Source organism: Mauremys reevesii, linkage group 2, assembly GCF_016161935.1.
Source record: "Mauremys reevesii isolate NIE-2019 linkage group 2, ASM1616193v1, whole genome shotgun sequence".
Classification (NCBI taxonomy): Eukaryota; Metazoa; Chordata; order Testudines; family Geoemydidae; genus Mauremys; species Mauremys reevesii.
The window spans coordinates 26,763,336-26,782,457 of NC_052624.1; positions in this window are offsets into that span (position 1 = coordinate 26,763,336).

A 19,122-nucleotide genomic window follows, 5' to 3' on the forward strand; every position below is an offset into this window, starting at 1 on the left:
CCATACAGTATTCCATCTAACTCCCTTCCCACTTGCTGGTGCAAATATCCCACAAATAATAGTCCTTTGACTGCACCACCTAACTAGGGTTGCCAACCCTCCAAGATTGTCCTGGAGTCTCCAGGAATTAAAAATTAATCTTTAATTGATGATAATGGCATGTGATGTAACCTCCAGGAATTCATCCAACTAAAGTTGGCAACCCTACACCTCCCCCATCCATCAAACCCAACTCACTGTCTGGATCAGCAAATACTAGTAACCAAGTATACCTTGTGAGTCTGTTTCTAGTCCCAAGGAAGCTGCTTGTCTGGTGCTACCTAGAGGTACCATCATCTAACCTAGTTTAGAGATTCCATTTCATTAAGATACTGAATTAGAAAGGCCAGAGTCAACTCAGCTCTGATGCTGTCTTCTGTATCATCTCTCACAGAGATATCCTTGGTCTGTGTTGAATCTTGCAGCAAAAGCACCACAAGGTGGGAGCCCATAGTCCTGGATGCTCAGAAATGAACTCTTTACCCTTTTGAAACCTTTCTAGGAGGCCACTACCCCTTGTTCATGTATAGTTATGGTGGCTTCCTGAGTGTCACTAAAGGAACTGTGGGAAGGTGCCCTATGCAGATGAAGCTCTCTATGGCAGCACTTTTCCTTTTTCACCAACAGAGGGATCAGAGAGTGCTTTCTGCTTGGGAGCTTTTGGCCATAGCGTTTACATAGTCCAAGATCTACTCCCACCTTCACTCTGTCATTAATGCCAGTTATTCTCCCAATTCTCTAATTCTGCAACAAACACTTTCATGCTTTCCCCCATGCCTCTCTTTGTGAGTCAGGGAAGCTCCTAGTCAAAACCCCTAAAGCCACCACCTAATCCTCCTTCAAGTCCTTACTCAAAACTCACCTCTACATACAGCAAAACTGCAACTTGATAATAGCTACAGAAATGATGAGTTGTGATCATTGCTACTGACTGGCTAAGAAATGCAAACATCTTCTTGGCTACCCTGTCTCCTCCATCCACCACTCCAGCCCACTTATTTGTTTCAGCCACCTATTATATCTTGTCTTTTAAACTATAAGCTCTTTACGGGGGGACTGTCATTTATTAGGTGTTTGTATAGCACCTGGCATAATGAGACTCAACCTTGTTGTGCCTTTTCAGTGTTACCATAATATAAATGCTATATAATAAAAACACCTATAGCAACTTTTCTAACTACCTTTAGGGAACCACTGAGAAAGAATGTATAGACAAATGTTAAGAAATTAAAATTCTTAATAGTAAGCATGGAGGCTCCTTAAAAACACCACATTAGAATCACAGAAAGTATAAATAGTCTTAAACAAATAGTAAAGCAGAAAGGCAAAGAAAACAATGTCCTTGAATGGATTTCCTGTCAAATATTATGGAAGAATTGTAGAAGCTCCATAGTCAGGGCCGGCTCCAGGCACCAGCAAAACAAGCAGGTGCTTGGGGCGGCACATTTCTAGGGGCGGCATTCTGGTGCCGGCCATCATAGTTGCCGACTCCAGGGCATGGGGAAAAAGTGCCCCCGCCGCCCCAGCTCGCCTCCGCTTTGCCTCTGCCTGCTCCCATGAGTGCACCGCCACCACTCCGCTTCTCCCCCTTCGCTCCCAGGCTTGCCGCATGAGAAACAGCTGTTTTGCGCAACAAGGCTGGGAGGGAGGAGAAGCCAAGCAGTGGGCGCTCGGGGGAGGTGGCGGTGGTGAAGCAGAGGTGAGCTGGAGCAGTTCCTCTACCCCCCGTTACTTCCTGCATCCCACCACCCTAGCTCACCTCTGCTCCACCTGCTTCCCTGAACGCACCGCTACTCCGCTTCTCCCCCCTCCCTCTCAGGCGAGGTGCACCCAGGGGAGCAGGCGGAGTGGAGGTGAGCTAGGGTGGGAGGCTGCGGGGGGGCCCCAGGAAGCAATGTTGGGGGGAAATGTGGCATGCCCGGAGGAGGAGGCGGGACTGGGGATTTGGGGAAGGGGTGGAGTTGGGGCAGGGCCGGGGGCAAGGGGGCATGAAAAAAAGGGGGGGCAGCCACATTTTTTTTGCTTGGGTCAGCAAAAATCCTAGAGCCATAGTTATTATATTTTATTACCACAATTATGATTTAATATGTATACTGCGGTAGCTCTCAGGATGAACCAGGATGGTGCTGTGTGCTGTACAAATACCCAGGAAGACACTATTTTAAAACTTAGGTGCCTATTTAGGTACCTAGAGATCTTCACTAATGCACAAACAGAATCCCAAATCAGGTCATGTATCAGGAGGTAGCCGTGTTAGTCTGTGTCCACAAAAACAACAAGGAGTCTGGTGGCACCTTAAAGACTAACAGATTTATTTGGGCATAAGCTTTCATGGGTAAAAAAACCACTTCTTCAGATGCAATTCATCCACTGAACCACTGAAGAAGTGGTTTTTTACCCACGAAAGCTTATGCCCAATAAATCTGTCTTTAAGGTGCCACCGGACTCCTTGTAAATCAGGTCATGGCAGGTAAATAAGGACATAACTGAACTGCAAAGGTTTTAATTCAAAGTGTGTAGTTAGGCCCCAATCTAGCAAACATTTACAGATTTGCAAGCATGGAAGTAGTTCCACTGCTCCACTACACAGTGTGCAAAGTTAAGCAAATACTTGCATTTTTGCAGGCCAGGGCCTTAGGTTGTAGGATTCTCCTGGTAAGTGACTGTGACTTTCATTTTTTCTTGCACAGAGCCAGTCTCTTCTGGCCCTTAGCACATAATAAATATTATGTATTTTGCAACCATTAAAGGCCCTGACTTTTCAAAGAGAATCATGCAAGTGAACTCTTGCTCCAGTATGGCTCTTCTTGAATGACAGGAGCCTAAATCTCCACATATTCTCCTAATTATTTGTGATCTTAAAAGTATATTTATAAATTATTTGTAGAAAAGCTTTTCTATCTACCTTTAGAAGTGTTTTGTTTTGTTTTTTAGTAAAGTTACTGCATTTGGTCCCCATTTCCCAGGCCATATACTCCTTATTATAATAAGCACAGATCCTCAAAAGGATCACCTTTTAGAGAAGTATTTTTATCAGCATTTGGTAAATCCTTAGCTTAAAATATAGTGCTGCTGAGGACTCCTCCTCACGTACCACGCTTTTTAAAAGCTGCAGTAGTGTCTAAAGCATGTCCATGCTTGCCAGTTCCCAGGCCCACGTTTAATGCAATTGCCTAATGTCTGTGAGCAATGTTTAAATATACTCCAAAAATATTATATGCATACCTCCACTAGTATTTTTAATCTAACCATTCAAGGAAAAAAGTAGCTAACTTTATAAGCTGTCCTTCTTCCATTTTACTATAACATGGTGCTGTTGGTTCATTCAAAGCCAGAAGTATCATTTTACACAGTTTTTCATTGTACTCAAGGGAAGTATATGGATATTTTACAGCAATAAACCACAAATGGGAAGCTGGACTACAGCCAGTCTGCATCCTTCTCATGCCCTTATAGCATTTTTCTTCTGCACTTAGTGTGTTCCACAGTATATAAAATATTTATCTTAGTAGGCTATTATATTTGTTTTCAAGGTGCAAAACGTATTAAATAGGCCTCTAACTATGATGTCTAAAGGACTAAGCTGATGTTTTCCCTTTATGTTTCAAGAAAAGTTCAGTAGATTTTTTTTTAAATCCTCAAAATTAATTTTAGTTTCAGAGTGTGCAGTTTTTGCATTCCAGCTTTCTTCCATGCTAGCTCTTTTGCAAATTAAGCACAATTGCTTTTATATAGTTCAATAAGACATAGCTTGACTATTACTGTATATCTTCGGAAAACTCTAGACACATCTACATGGAGATGCTGGTTAGACTGAATAGGAATCTCACTTAAAACCATATGGGTTTTAATAATATAAAATAATAATTGTATCAAAGAAACATACTTAAATCAATATATGTAATCTGGTGCTTTGTCATAGGTTGTTGATATATCCATGTTATTTCAGTATGTTATCAAAATGCAACTTATAGTCATTTATTTTAAAAAATTATAATATTCATTTATGGTTAATAAAGTACCTGTATTTGTATATGATGCCTTAATTTAAAGTTTAACAGCAAAAATAGTTGGCAGTCAGAACTCAGGTCCATGGTTCTGTGTTTCTTTTGCAACAGTTGATCACTAACAACAAAAACTGTATTGGGAGCTATATTTCCTGCATTCCTTGTACAGTTTTAGGTGCTACAGCTGTCATCAGCAAAAGCCAGGGCCCAGAGGATCCTACCCCAATACAGGATTAACAGTTAGGTAAAGGAGGAACTGATTTTCAGTTATATTGTTTTAACATGTATACTGCATATAGCATTTGTATGTTTAATCCTACCCACATAAGCTATTACTGACTCAGTTAATTTATTTCTAAAAACAGAACTTTACTGTTCATATTTAAAGTGTTTTAGCACACAAGCCTGCCTGCAGTCATTCCTCATGATCATTGAGGAGGAAGGTGTGAACTTTTAACCTCCCACCTTCTCAGCACAGGGCCCTATTCATGAAAAAACAGAAGACTTACACACTTGCAAAAGTAATATACATGTTTTTGGTTGCCTGGCAGAGAGCACTCACAATTTATTCTTGGCTCAGAAGGAAAATTTGGCAAGTAAGAAATTGCAGACAATTAATGCCGTCTTTTTTTTTTTTTAACTAACTTTCTTCATTAAAAACAATTGGGTTTCTGTCTTTTAGGTGTAACATACACCACCACTAAATATTCATTTGGAGGGACTTTTTAAAAGCTGCAGTAGTGTTGCAAAAGATGTTAGTATATGCTACTAATTTATTTTTTCACCCAAACACCATGCAAAAATTATGAAAGGTCAAGTTCTTCATAATAGAAAAGATGAGTTCTCATTTATTCCTTGAGAGTTTTGCTATTGACTTCACTGGGAGCAGGATTGCTCTTGTGTCTATTCATTGGCTAGCAGTAAGGAAATTGCTTGAAAAATAAAAAAAATAGAGGGCCCAATGCTTTGTGTTGTTGAGAGCCTTTAGCAAGGAACCAAAGGTCCTACATTCTCATTGACCACCAGCTTAGGATCTGGCCCAATAACATTTGAAGATGTCCCACAATTTGCCAGATCAGGTCGGTAGTGAGTGATGATCATTTAATGTGTTGTCTGGGGGAGTTTAACTGAGAAATTTTAGCTACTTGCTTTTTCCTTTATTTATTCATTTATTTATTTTTTGCAAATCACAGAGCTCTCTGATCATCTGTGTGCCTGCTTCCCACCAACAACATGCATTGTCTTCTTATTTTGTAGCTGCTGCTTTGATCCACACCAACTCTAGCACAATGTCAAATCCACAAAAGCAATCTGGAACCTAATTATATTATATTAAACTAGAGCTGGCTTCAAGCTAAATGTACAAGGGGTCTTGGAGCAGCATAGGCCCTAGAGGTGCAGTGTGCAGGCGTGCCTGCACGTACATATGCCCTGGCACTCATCTACCATCTCCAGCTGTGAGAAATAGTCCCAACCATGGATTAAATGGTGAAGGTGACTATCTTTCAGTGCAAAGAAGTACAGCTTTTCAAAGTAGCACATTAGCCCCTAGCTTGTTGCAGTCTTCTGGACCATTTGTCTGACCGGGACAAGAGAGTGGGATCAGCCAGTGCGCAAACCCCTCTCATTTAAATCCACTCAATTTTCTGGCAATTAGTTTGTCTCACAAGTCTCAAGTCCTGCAGCAATGGAGGAGTGGCAAGGGGGGCAGAAAGACGATGCTGTTAGGAACCCCCAGTCACAAATCTGCATGCATGGTGGTGTGGGCGCAATGGTCGTTCATCACAGACACTGGAGCATTATATTAATATAATATAAGAACTATGGGCCACCTAATGAAATGAATGGGCAGCAGGTTTAAAACAAATACAAGGAAGTTCTTCTTCACACAGTGCACAGTCAACTTGTGGAACTCCTTGCCTGAGGAGGTTGTGAAGGATAGGACTATAACAGGGTTTAAAAGAGAACTGGATAAATTCATGGAGGTTAAGTCCATTAATGGCTATTAGCCAGGATGGGTAAGGAATGGTGTCCCTAGCCTCTGTTTGTCAGAGGGTGGTGATGGACAACAGGAGAGAGATCACTTGATCATTACCTGTTAGGTTCACTCCTTCTGGGGCACCTGGTATTGACCACTGTCGGTCTGACCCAGTACGGCCATTCTTATGTTCTTATGTGTCATATCCTGTCTGTGAGCCAGAGCATCCCTTTTCAAGGGCATGGCTGTTTTCCCCGATCTGAGGAAAGGGAGGAAAAGGATCCCTAAACAATTCTTGCCCCATTTCCTGACCTGCCAGTTTACTGTGGTTGGTTGATCATCCGACTCTGTGGTCAAAATACAAAGACTGCGAAGTATATAAAATACACCCTCAATACTGCCTGATGGAATGTCCAGATGGTTCTGGACACTGACAACTGAGCAGAGAAGAGGACTGCCATCACCTCCTGAGAACTGAAGAGATATAACATTGTATTAGTAGGAGTGTTGCTAGCAGATCGAGGAAAGTGATTATTCCCCTCTATTTGGCACTGGTGAAGCCACACCTGGAGTATTGTGTCCAGTTTTGGTCCCCACACTACAGAAGGGAAGTGGTCAAATTGGAGAGAGTCCAGCGGAGGGCAACAAACATTATTAGGGAGCTGGGGCACATGACCTACGAAGAGAGGCTGAGGGAACTGGGGTTATTTAATCTGCAGAAGAGAAGAGTGAGGGGGGATTTGATAGCAGCCTTCAACTACCTGAAGGGGGGTTCCAAAGAAGATGGCGCTAGGCTGTTCTCAATGGTGGCAGATGACAGAACAAGAAGCAGTGGTCTCAAGTTGCAGTGGGGGAGGTCTAGGTTGGATATTAGGAAATACTATTTCACTAGGAGGGTGGTGACGCACTGGAATGATTACCTAGAGGGACAGTGGAATTTCCATCCTTAGAGGTTTTTAAGGCCTGGCTTGACAAATCCCTGGCTGGGATGATTTAGTTGGTGTTGGTTCTGCTTTGAGCAGGGGATTGGAATAGATGACCTCCTGAGGTCTCTTCCGACCCTAAGATTCTATGATTCTGTGAACATTGACATTGTTCCTTTTAGCTCAAATTTCAGATCAAAGAGGTTGGTGCTCGATACACTTTCTATTGGATTGGTTTGCCTGCTGTTGAAAGATGCCAATCAGGTGTTGGTTTTGCCATTCGAACATCCATGTTACAGAAGCTGGATTCTCTACCAAAAGGCATCAGTGATAGACTGGTGGTTCTGCTGTTGGTCTTCTGGTGGAAGATATGCTATGCTCATTAGTACATATGTTCCCATGACAAACACCTCATAAATGAAAGAAAAATTCTATGAAGACCTAGAAAGCACCATCAGATAAACTCCACTTAATGACAAACTTGTAATTCTTGGAGATTTTAACATCAGGGCCGGCTGTAATCATACAGACTGGAAAAACATCATTTGCTATCATGGTGTTGGCAGTGCCAATGGATTGGTCATTACCAATACTGTATTCTAGCAAATAAACAAATTAAAAACAACACAGATGCATTCTTTTTCCCATCATTGGCATTTGATAGATTTGTTACAGTGTGCCAGCGTGATCTGTGGGATCTCAACCTGACCAGGATGGTGAGAGTTACTGACTGTTGGTCTGACCATAGACTGGTGTGGACCAAAAGGCAGATAGGAATCTTTTCCAAGAAGTGTTGACAGAGAGCCAAAATCATAAAGAAACTTAATGTCCAGAAGCTCAAGTTTCTAGATAAACAGAAAAAACTGCAGCAAACATTTTCAGAGGTTTTTTCATCATCAGACAGCTCTGTAATGGATGTTGATGCTAAGTGGATATAATCCTCAGTTCTGCTAGTGACATGCTATGCTACAGCATGAGACAACATCAAGACTGACTTGATGAAAACAACTCAGGGATATGCATGTATTTGACTTGCTGCATGTGGCACATAAAGCATGGTTATCTGACAAAACTTTGACCACTAAGAAAGCTGCCTATCATGGCTTTAAGCAATCTTCCCAGTCTAAGATGCATATAATGAAATATCATTGGTGGAAGCACACAGCAGAAAATATCCAACAGGCTGCAGACCAGAAAGGCCTTAAATGCTTTTATGATCAAGTGAAAATGGTTTTTGACCCCGTATTTCATGGTAGTATTCCCATCCATAGTGCAGATGACATTATATTATACACAGACAAGAAAGACATCACTGTTTGCTGGGCTGAACACTTTAACATCTTACTTAATCATCCATCTGCAATTCTGGAAGCTGCTATCAATGGTGTACCACAGTTCCCAATCACAAAGAACTTGCTAGATCACCAAGTATTATCGAGACAGAAGCCACCATCAAACAATTGTCACCTGGCTTAGATGGAATACCACCAGAAGTCTATAAATCTGGTGGTTATCACAAGTCTAGAATGCTTATGCAGCTCTTCAGCATCATCTGGGATCAGGAGACGATGCCTCAAGACCTCAAGGATGCCTCAGTTGTCCATATATATATATATAACATAAAGGTGAAGGAGCAATCTCGGACATCCATTGTGGTCTCTTGCTTCTTTCCATTGATGGGAATATTGTGATGTGTGTCTTGCTCAATAGACTCTCAACATCACTGACAACATCTCAGAGAGTTTGTGTGGCTTTTGCAGATATGATTTTTGCTGCTCACCAAATACAAGAAAAGTGCTAGGAACAAAACTATGACCTTTATATGGTGTTTGTAGACCAGATGAAGGCCTTTGGCACTGTTACTCAGGAGGGTCCCTGGCAGATCTTGCAAAAAGTTGGATACGCACACAAATGTATCACCTTTGTGCACTCATTCCATGATTGTACAATAAAAACAGAGCAAAAGGCTGGGCCACGGTTTAGCTTCCTAAATCATTATAAGGTTCTGCAGATGCTGAGTTACAGAAGTCTGCAGACTCTTCACAGCTCGCGTTCATCAAGCTGGAGTTTCTGATGAATGAAGCCCTTACCAATCAGTACCTCCGTGTTGATAATATCAACTCAGATTTAACATTTAATAGAGAATATCCTCCAAGACCTTGCAAAAATATCCATGGTCAACAACTTGATTTTAAAGTGCATTTCGATTTTCCTTTGTGCTGTGCGTTGGTACACAATGTTTTGTCATTCAGGTAAAGTCATTCTGCAGTCATTAATGATTAGCCCAGGATTTTGTTGCTACATCAATAATAACAAGAAGAAGAAAAACCACAGCATTAAAAAAGAACCTATGAACTGATTTTTCCAGAAGTTGCTTACATACAGGGACATATGGGGCCCAAGTTTCATTTTCAAAGTGACTAAGGGAAAGATTTTCTAAAGTATTTAGGTGCCTAAAAAGCACATAGGTGCCCATGGAATTTTCAAAAGTGCCTAGACATCTAATTCTATTTAAATTAATGGGAGTTAGGCAACTAGGAGCTTTTGACAAGCCTACTACTTGCCTATCTACATCTTTAGGAGTCTAAACTTTAAAAATCTGATCCTAAACTTCTAAGTTACTTAGGTGCTTTTGCAAATGGTATCCATAATACACTTTCCATTTGTTGTTTTATGTGTCTCTGGACAATACTGGAATATGGTGTAGTGCAATAGAGAGCAGGACAATGCCCGCCTATATAAAAACACATTAAAGATGATCAACCATAGACATACTTTTTTGTGAAATCTGTAAAACTGTGATCTGTATATGCTGGAACTGAGGACAACTTGGGCAGAGATAGAGCTGGAATCCTGCAGAAAGTGTAGGGTACTCAAAAGCAACCATGGCCTAGGCAAGCAAAAGTTAATTAGTGATGCGAATGCACGGCTAAGATGGTGATGACTGGGGCAGGGTATATACATATACAGTTCCACACTGGAACTGAAGGGGCTAAGGAACAATTCTGGACCCAACTGACTCAACCCAACCACACCTGCCAAGCATGCTCCAGCTGGAGATGGAGCTTAAAGGGAACCAGACAACTCAGAGGAGTCATGAGAGGCCAGGGAGAGAGACCAATCCTGCTAGATCCTGGGGAAGGGTGCTGCAGAATCCTTCTCCCAGAGAGAAAGAACCTGCCTGCTGAGCTCAGAGGAAGTGAAGGTTCCATTCTTACTTTTTCTTTTACTACTTTGATGCAAAGTGTATGGCTCTGGTTAGACAGTGAGTGTTAGGCAGTGGCCCAGGGTGCTGGACATTGGTACTTCTGGAGCCCGGTGGAATGGGAGGGTCCGGGCTCTCCTACCTACATCCCCCACCCCCACGGTTAAGAAAGGCATGAAACCCCGCACTTCTGGACTCTCCCTGAGGGAAGGAAGGAAAAGGTAAAGACCTTTGGAAATCCCTAACTGGGGTTGGACACTCACAGAGGTGAATAGGGGGATCCCGTACCTTCCTTGGAACCCGATCACATGAGAGAGACAGAAGATTGATTGATGACCTTTGCAGGGGGTTGGGTAACCCCCCATCAAAAGACAAACCACCACAGGACTTGACAATGGCCATGGGGAAAGATTAGAGTCATGGTGAATGGAGGCCTAACCCCCTAACCGTTCGGCAATGCCACCAGCGAACACTGTCCATCACAATGATGTGAAGAGAAGTCTAGATTCCTAGGACACAAGGGAGCCTTTCTGGTATAAGCAGGATTGGCTGCAGCTGACCAAAGGACAAGCAGCTCATTGGAACCTCGGGACTTCATTTTTCCTTGTTCTCAAACTCAGTGTTAAGCACTTGAAGCAATGATGAACTGTTAATTAATGGGGCAAAGGGGGTCCTCTTCATTCTTTAGCTCAACTTTAAAGGAATCTTCCTAGAGTTTCCCATTTGAGTTCTGGGGAGCAGAGACATCAATTCACTCTTTAAAAAAGGCCACAGCCACCTACTGACCATTCTTAATTTTAAAAATTCTCTTGTAATACTTTGGCTCAGCCAGACTGTAGGTTCTTGTACTATGCTGAATCACAGCTGACTAACAGGCAGTGCTACTCTGAAGGGTGCCAGTACAGCACTGCAGGGATCCAGTCAACTGGGAGGAGGCCAGCTGGGCACTATAAAGTGCCAGTGACAATCCATCAGCCATACAGTTCTTATTTGTAGTGTGTCTGCCATTAGGGCAAATAGGTCACTGGTCCTGGAAAATCAGAACAAAATAAATGTCTGTCTCCCCCATACACCATTTACAGATATTAATTTAGGAGAATAGCTCTTCCATGTGAGGAATGCATTTGGGGACACCCTCTTCTTTGTCCCAAAGTGTAGTTTGCACATTCCAACTAGACTCTGAAAATAGCAGCCACTTTATTAGTTGGGCATCTGCACTTCAGTGAACAGCCCAGCAGTATAACAGGATGACTGAGTGCCCTTAATCATTAGGACATATGGTAAGTTCTGATGTGTTTAGCATCATCAGGATGGGATTGCAAGGGGAGATTTCTAGGTGGTCTTGTGAGAAGAAAAGGTATGTGTCCAGAGAAAAAGAGGTGATTCCATCTTCCCTTCCTACCAGGCTCTGCCCTCTGCTTCCTGTGGGGAAGCAGTGAGTGGCTCTTAGCAATAGTAGTAGTTTTGGTATCGATACCGGATGGGACTGTTTGGCAAAGATCCTAGAAGCTCTCTATTCCAAAGATCTGGCCTGAATGGAAGCTGAAGTAAGAAAGGAACAGGAGGCTCTCTGATCTCTTCAACGTGTCTACACTAGGCCTTTTGGTGACCAATTTCTCGCAGTTGCTAACACTAGCACAGCCCTACCCATAGTAACAATGGTGGTAGGAGGACTACTGTGGGCAAGATGCCAATGTAACAGGAACAGGTAGGCTTGCCAACTGTTCAGGATTGGCCTGGATTCTTCCAGAATTGGCATCCATCTCCCGGTGACTATTGAAAGCAATCCGGGAGATTTTAATAGGATATTTTAAGAAAATGACATTACATCATGTGGGAATGGGGCGGATCCCAGAATAGCTTCAGTCAGAGTTGTCCGCTAGGGACAGGGGATGGTCAGGTAATATTCTGTATAACTATACATTTCCCTTTTTCCTGCATGTCCGCTTAACTTTTTGCTGAAGCACAGGCCAGAGTTCTATCTTTTCAGGACATTTCAGAAAGCACTACACAGCGTTAAACCTCCTGGTGTTGTATATAAAACCCTGAAAAATGGACGATAATAATTCCCAGTTAGTTTTCAAAGACAGCACCATACATTTTCTTAGTAAAACAGACATTAGATGCAAAACACATTGTAAATAGTATGAAATACTGTAAATAGTGTTTGGAATACTATGAATACCTTTTTTTAAAAAGCTATTAGACAGCAAATCTATTGGTGTTCCTCATACAGACCTTCCCTCTGTAGTTTCTTCTACACATATTTAAATATAAGCTATCAACATAACATTTTCTATATTTTAGCACACACATCAGAACACGTTCCCCTCTGACCATCTCTTAGAGACAGTTTCTTTACAGTGTGACCACAGTATGCCCGGTGTGGCATCTGGACTTTTCAGAGCTTGAGAAATGGCAGTGTCTCAGGTCTTTCAAACACTTCACAACTCACACAGTCTGGGGAGCTTCTCAGTTAGCAACAGTCCAGCCTCTGGGTCATAGCTGTCTAAGTGGTACAGCATATAAAATATCCATTCCCTGGATCTCAATAAGGCTTTGATGCTATAGGGCACCACCATCTCCCATAAACCCAGATAAGTCAGGCAAGTATTCACAAACCCCCACCTCAGTAAGTGCTGCCCCATTGTCTCTCATTCTCTGAGACAGAATCCCAGTTTAGAGGAGTTTGCTGATAGCTCAATGTCAGTTCCACAGACTCTGTAGTCTCTAGGGGTAACAAATATTCCCCCAGCTCTCCCACTATGTCCATAAAACACATCTCAGTGGACCAAACATTATCCTAATGGAGGGTTTCCCAAGTAAATAAAGCTGGAATAGCACCGACCTATATCTAAAGTGGTACAAGGAATGGGACTCAGCCTGCTTGGCAGACACATCTTTTGGCCCAGCATCAATCAGCTGCTGAGTCCACAGAGCAGGCCTGTCTTTAATTCCTGTATTTATAACCTTACCTCTCTTGCATTCTGATTGGCTCAGTTCTGAGTGTGTGACTAGGGTATGTCCAGCTAGGTGGGCTGCCCACAATGAAAACTTCTTATACAATTCAAAAAAACAGCTATTGAGCATGTTGGTTAACTCCCACACCCTGTGCTGGATGTTTCTGGGTCCTTCTAGTTGAGTCTAGGTCCTTCTAGTTGCCCCCTGTTCTGTGTATAAAGCCCGTGGGTTATACCAACATTCATCTGATTTTTTATCACTGTGCCCTATAGACCTATTCTAACCAGATTTAGGAGACAGTGGGAACACCTGTAGCCTTGTCTTTACTAGATTTTAATGTTTGGGAAGCTGGAGAAGAAGAAAGCTTGTAACATTTAGGAAAAAATAAGGAAAATTATATGGTTTTGCCACAACACAATATTCTTCTCCAAGCTTTCATAGATTGCTATGTCACATACCTTGATAGCTGACTTTTACTCACGTTACATTGCTGACAGAAAAAAAAAGTTATAGGAACTAAGCATTTCAGTGCCAAAATCTATATAGTTAGACACTGCTGAGTCTTTGCAAGGCACTGTTCTGGTCTACACTGCTTTGCATTCATCCCACTGTGAACTAATGGTTCACTGGGAATGCTCTCAGAATTACTCGAATAGTTTTCAGCTCATAACAGAAATTCTTCCCATTCTCAAAGAAGGGATTTCTTCCACCATATTAATAACCAGTGTGATTGATGGAGACATATAATTAAGAGGCATAAGAAGCAGGTGGCTGAGGCTTGACAGAGCACCTTCTACCCCCCAAAATATATATGATAACCCTGAATAAGCCTTAGTACTTGGATGAAAGACCAGAGCTAACTCTTGGAATCTAGATGTAGTTCCAGGTCGGCAGAAATGAGTCAGAGTTTTGTCTCTCCCTCTGCATGTGGCACCCCCAGACAGACATCAGTAACCCATATGTATGAGAATGGGCTATCACTGAGGTTCCCATCACATATAGCATGGAGTGTAGACTGAGGGGTTTGTTATGAGCCATGGAGCCTTGGACCTCCAAGTTCATCTTTTTTAGTGTGTGGTTGAATATGGTTAATGACAGTTCAAGTTCCCTAAAATTATGGCCTATGCTGCATGGCCATATGCTTGGCAAATGCCGAAGTCTGGTCCTCAGAAAGAATAAATAGTTGGAAATCTGAAGGACCCTTCTTAAAATAACAAATTTAGAAAGACAAATAACAAGGCCAAGTCCTGGCAAACCTCAAAATGATCAGGGATTCAAGCGCAGATTAGAACCTAAATGTCTAATGCCACAATTGCACCATCAGAGCAGCACAAAGGATCTGAAGTGGATTTAGGATGGATGCCCAGACTTTCAAAAAATATTTAGATGCCTAACACCCATTGATTTCAGTGAGAGTTAAGGGACCTAAATACCTTTCGGGCTCTGGGCCTGAGGAAATAGGTTATCCAGGATTTTTAACTAAGAGAGGATTTTGGAACTAGAGGATTGTAACTAGAGACAGACAAATCAAGAGTGTGCATGCTACAAAGAGAACAGGAGAAATTTCCATTAGCAATGGATGAGTGGTATTATGTCTTGATTTGGTGTCAGGAATTTAGAAGCCCAACCTTCCCTAAAATTGTATAACTGGAATTGGGTCTGTAGATGTGGCTGAAAAAAGGCTTGGTAATATCGTCTTCAAAAATGCTGGTGTCTGGTTCATTTTGAGGTAAAATTATTATACATAATTTAATCTGGAAAGGCAAATGATTATTGTTGCTTCTACTATTTTACAGTGGTTAAAAGTTCGAATGTAAAGTACTCCATTCCTTGCCTGGGCACATTTGCTTTTGATTAGCAACGGCTGTGTGAAGTTAAGTCCTACACCTAGCAGAAACAGGCTAAAGTAACACATCCTTTTAATTTGTGGAAAAAAATAATTTTAAAAAACAAATTCAAAAGAGAAAAGAAAAGAATAAAAACCCTGAGAGCTTAATTCATTTAAAGTTTTCCATACTACTGCTTAATAGCCGAAAAGCCATCCGCGCTCCAGGCCAAGTCCTTCCCTGGCAAGGACAAAGAAGCACAGCGAGTGGGAGCAGAGATGTTGGCAAGTCTGTCTTCTGGCAAAGAGATCTTGCTCTTCTGCGCCAGGGCAACTTGGGGCAATGCACCATGGTGAGCACTTTGTTATTCCTCCGAGCAGCAGCAATGTGCAGGCCCATTCTTGGCTGGCAAGAGTTTACTGCTTATGGCAGCAGATCGACAGCCAGCTAGGTAGCCAAACATGATGTCCTTTGTCCCAAAGACTACGTCCTTTGGGGGGCATGGTGTGCAGCCCAGAAAGTCAGTCTGGTGACTCCCCTCATGTTCTCTCATCAGCGCTTTGGAGAGATGCTTCATGATAGATACTTCAATGCTATTTGCTCATTATTGTGACTACCTACACCCTTAATTCTCCCCTAGGCAAGCAAGGGAAGAGTGTAGTGCCCTATGAACACGCCATCAACTGTAGCTAAATTCACACCCCTCATTATCACTACAGTTATGTCTCCTCAGATAAAACTTTTCTTAACTTTCCTGACTCCTACTGTCATTATACCTTGCTGCCCAATCCACTGAATCGCAAACTGCTTGCTGTCCATTAAAGTACTGTTCTTCCTCATATGTTTTCTTAGAATATGCTTGTGTCTGTTATGTACCTTTCACCACATTTTAAACACAAGCGGTTTAGTAAATTTTAATAGTTGAATTCTCTGGCAAATGTACTATAAAAATACTGTGGCAATACCTGCTGCCAATTGTATTTATAGAACTGAAAATCATCAGAAGGTTATCATTTCTGTTAATAAATCCTGAACATGCCTGGCACACAGCAAAGCATAGTGTGTGTTCTGGATGATTTTTCAAACGTGTCCCCATTCTGAAGAGATTCCCAGTGCTCTCATGATGGTGTACTTCTAATATTGGCACAGTCTTGTTGGTTCAGAATGACTTATTGCCTGTGCCTTATGCAGTGATGACAGACACAACTTTCTGGCATAAATAAAGGCCTTTGGGCTATTTGCCTATTAAACTGTATCAGTTTTACTATACCTTTTCATCTGGACAAAGACTAACAGCCAAATCCTGCTCAGAGATACGTACGTGTCACTCCCTTCACTTGTTGCAGAGTTGAGGTTGACTCTGAAAGGCTCAAAACTGCTCTTATATAGAGCTTCACTATTCATTGTCTTCTGTGGGAGTCGAATCTGTGTGACTGAGGGCAGAATTAGGGTTGTCAGGTGTCCTTTTTTTGACCAGAACACCCAGTCAAAAAGAGACCCTGGTGGCTCTGGTTGGCACTTATGACCAGGCTGTTAAAAGTCTGGTCAACGGCGCAGCAGGGGCCTGGGTCTAAGGCAGGCTCCCTGCCTGCCCTAGCTTCACGCAGCTCCTGGAAGTGGCTGTCAGCTCCCTGAGGCCCCTAGGTCCATGGGCAGCCAGGGAGGCTCTGCACATTGCACGCGCTTCGAGTGCCAGCTAAGCTGCTGCCATTGGCCGGGAACCGCAACCAATGGGCGCTGTGGGGGTGGCACCTGCAGACGTGAGGGCAGCGCACGGAGCCACCTGGCCAGTGGTGAGCTTGAGCCGGTTCGCGCAATCCGGTTGTTAAATTTAGCAGCTCTTTTAGAACCGGTTGTTCCAGGACAACCAGTTCTATTAGGGCTTTATTTAACAAAAGCTCTGGCCCAAGCTCACTTTCCCCTCCTCTCCTGCTCCGCCCCCCTTCTCCTCCCCCTCCCCTGCTTCCCGCGAATCAGATGTTCGCGGGAAGCCTGAACAAGCAGCAGGGAGGCAGGCAGGCAGGTAAGCTGGGAGGAGGTGCGGCTGGGCGGCGCGGCTCCTGCCCCGGTGTCCGGGTCCAGCCGGGCGGCACGGCGCGGCTCGGCTCCTGCCCTGGCCCCCGGGTCCAGGTCCAGCCGTGCGGCACGGCTCGGCTCCTGCCCCGGCCCCCGGGTCTGGGTCCGGCCGGGCGGCGCGGCTCCTGGCCGGGCGTCCGGGTCCCAGCCCCAGCCCAGCTGGGCCCCCATCTCCAGGCAGCAAGGTAAGGGAGCAGGGAGGGCGTGTTGGATAGAGGGCAGGGGAGTTGTGGGGGTGGATTAGTGTTGGAGCAGTCAGAGGGCAGGGAACAGGGGGATTGAATGGGGGCAAGGGTCCGGGGGGGCAGTCAGAAAGGAGCAGGGGTTGGATGGGGCGGTGGGGGGCAGTAAGAGGTAAGGATTCCAGGGACAGTCAGGAGACAGAGAGAAGGGGTGGTTGGATGGTGCAGGGGTCCCGGGTGCCATCAGGAATGAGAGGAGGGGTTGTATGGGGTGGCAAGGGGCAGTCAGGGGACAGGGAAGGGGGGTGGATAGGGCACGGGTCTGGGGGGGGGGCTGTCAAGGACCAGGGGGGGTTGGATCGGGCAGGAGTCCGGGTGGGGGGGTGAGGAGGAGGGAACCAGTTGTTAATATTTTGGCAGCTCATCACTGCACCTGGCCACACCTCTGCCTATGGGGCCACAGGGATCTGGCGGCTGCATCCTGGGAGCCACGGTAAGCACCGCCAGGATCCCTCACCTCCTCCCCTTGCCCCAGCCCAGATTCCCCTCCTGCACCCAAACTCCCTCCCGGTGTCTGCACACCCCAACCCCTCTCATACCCCAACTCCCTGACCCAGCCCTGAGCCCTTTCCTACAACCCAAATCCCTCATCCCTGGCCCCACCCTAGAGCCCACCCCACCCCACACACCAACCCCTTGCCCCAGCCCTGAGACCCCTCCAGCACCCCCAAACACCTAATCTCTGGCCCCACCCCAGAGCTTGCACCCCCAGCCAGAGCCTGCACCCCCTCCTGCACTCTGAACACCTCAGCCCCAGCCCGGAGCACACTCCTTCACCCCAAATCCATCATCCCTAGCCCCACCCCATGTACCCCCAGCTGGAGCCCTGCCCCCTGGATTCCAACCCCCGGACCCAGCCCGGAGTCCTGTCCTGCACCCTGAGCCCCTCATTTCTGGCCGCCACTTGGAGCCTGCACCCCCAACCCAGGGCCTATACCCCCCAACGCCCCAACCCCCTGCCACAGCCCAGAGCCCTCTCCCGCACCCCAAATCCTTCATCCCTGGCCTCACCCAAGAGTCCTCACCCTCTACACATACCCCAACCCCCTGGCCCAGCCTGGTAAAAGTGAGTGAACGTGTGGGAGAGTGAGTGATGGGGGGGGGGGTGCAGCATGTAGGGGTAGGGCCTCGGAGAAGGAGTGAGGCAGAGGTGGGGTTTCAGGGGAGGGGGCAGGACAAGGGTGTTTGGTTTTGTGCAATTAGAAAGTTGGCAAGATACTTCAAGTGTTTTGTGGATGAATGCAACAGAGTATTCAGAATTTTAAAGCCTATTCCAAGTATGGAGAGGGGCTTAAAACAACCCCCCCCCAATCCAAATTTCCCCCTTTTTTTGATGGTTCAGATTCAGGAAACAGATCTGGACCAGTTCCCTTGGTTTTGGATCCAAAATGGAGACTATTTTTTAATAAAGGGGGAAATATTGTGAGAAATTGGTTTCTAATTACTTTAGCCTTGCTCGGGCCTGGATTCACGCATGTCCTACCCCCAGTTTGCCACGCCCCGCCTCTCCTATACTTCATAGGCCAGGCCACTCCTGGCTCCTCCCAGGTGTGGTTTTTGATTTTGTGATTGAATACTTTAGGCACAATGATTGAGGTTTTGGCAAAACAAACATCAGAACACAACACCTAATCGTATCTCTAATAATATGCTTTGAGAAAGATTCTCCCCATTAGTTAAGATAGTGGAGAGGTTAGTTATATTTCTTGGATGTCTTCTAATTCTGTCACTTCTGCAGAATATTTTGATCGAAGCAGCCCTCTCCACTATAGTTCAAGCGGATATTTTTGTTTGTTTGTTTGTTTTGTTTTGTTTTTCCCTATTACATTAAACCCTGGTTTTAAAAAGATTATTTTCTCATCCTT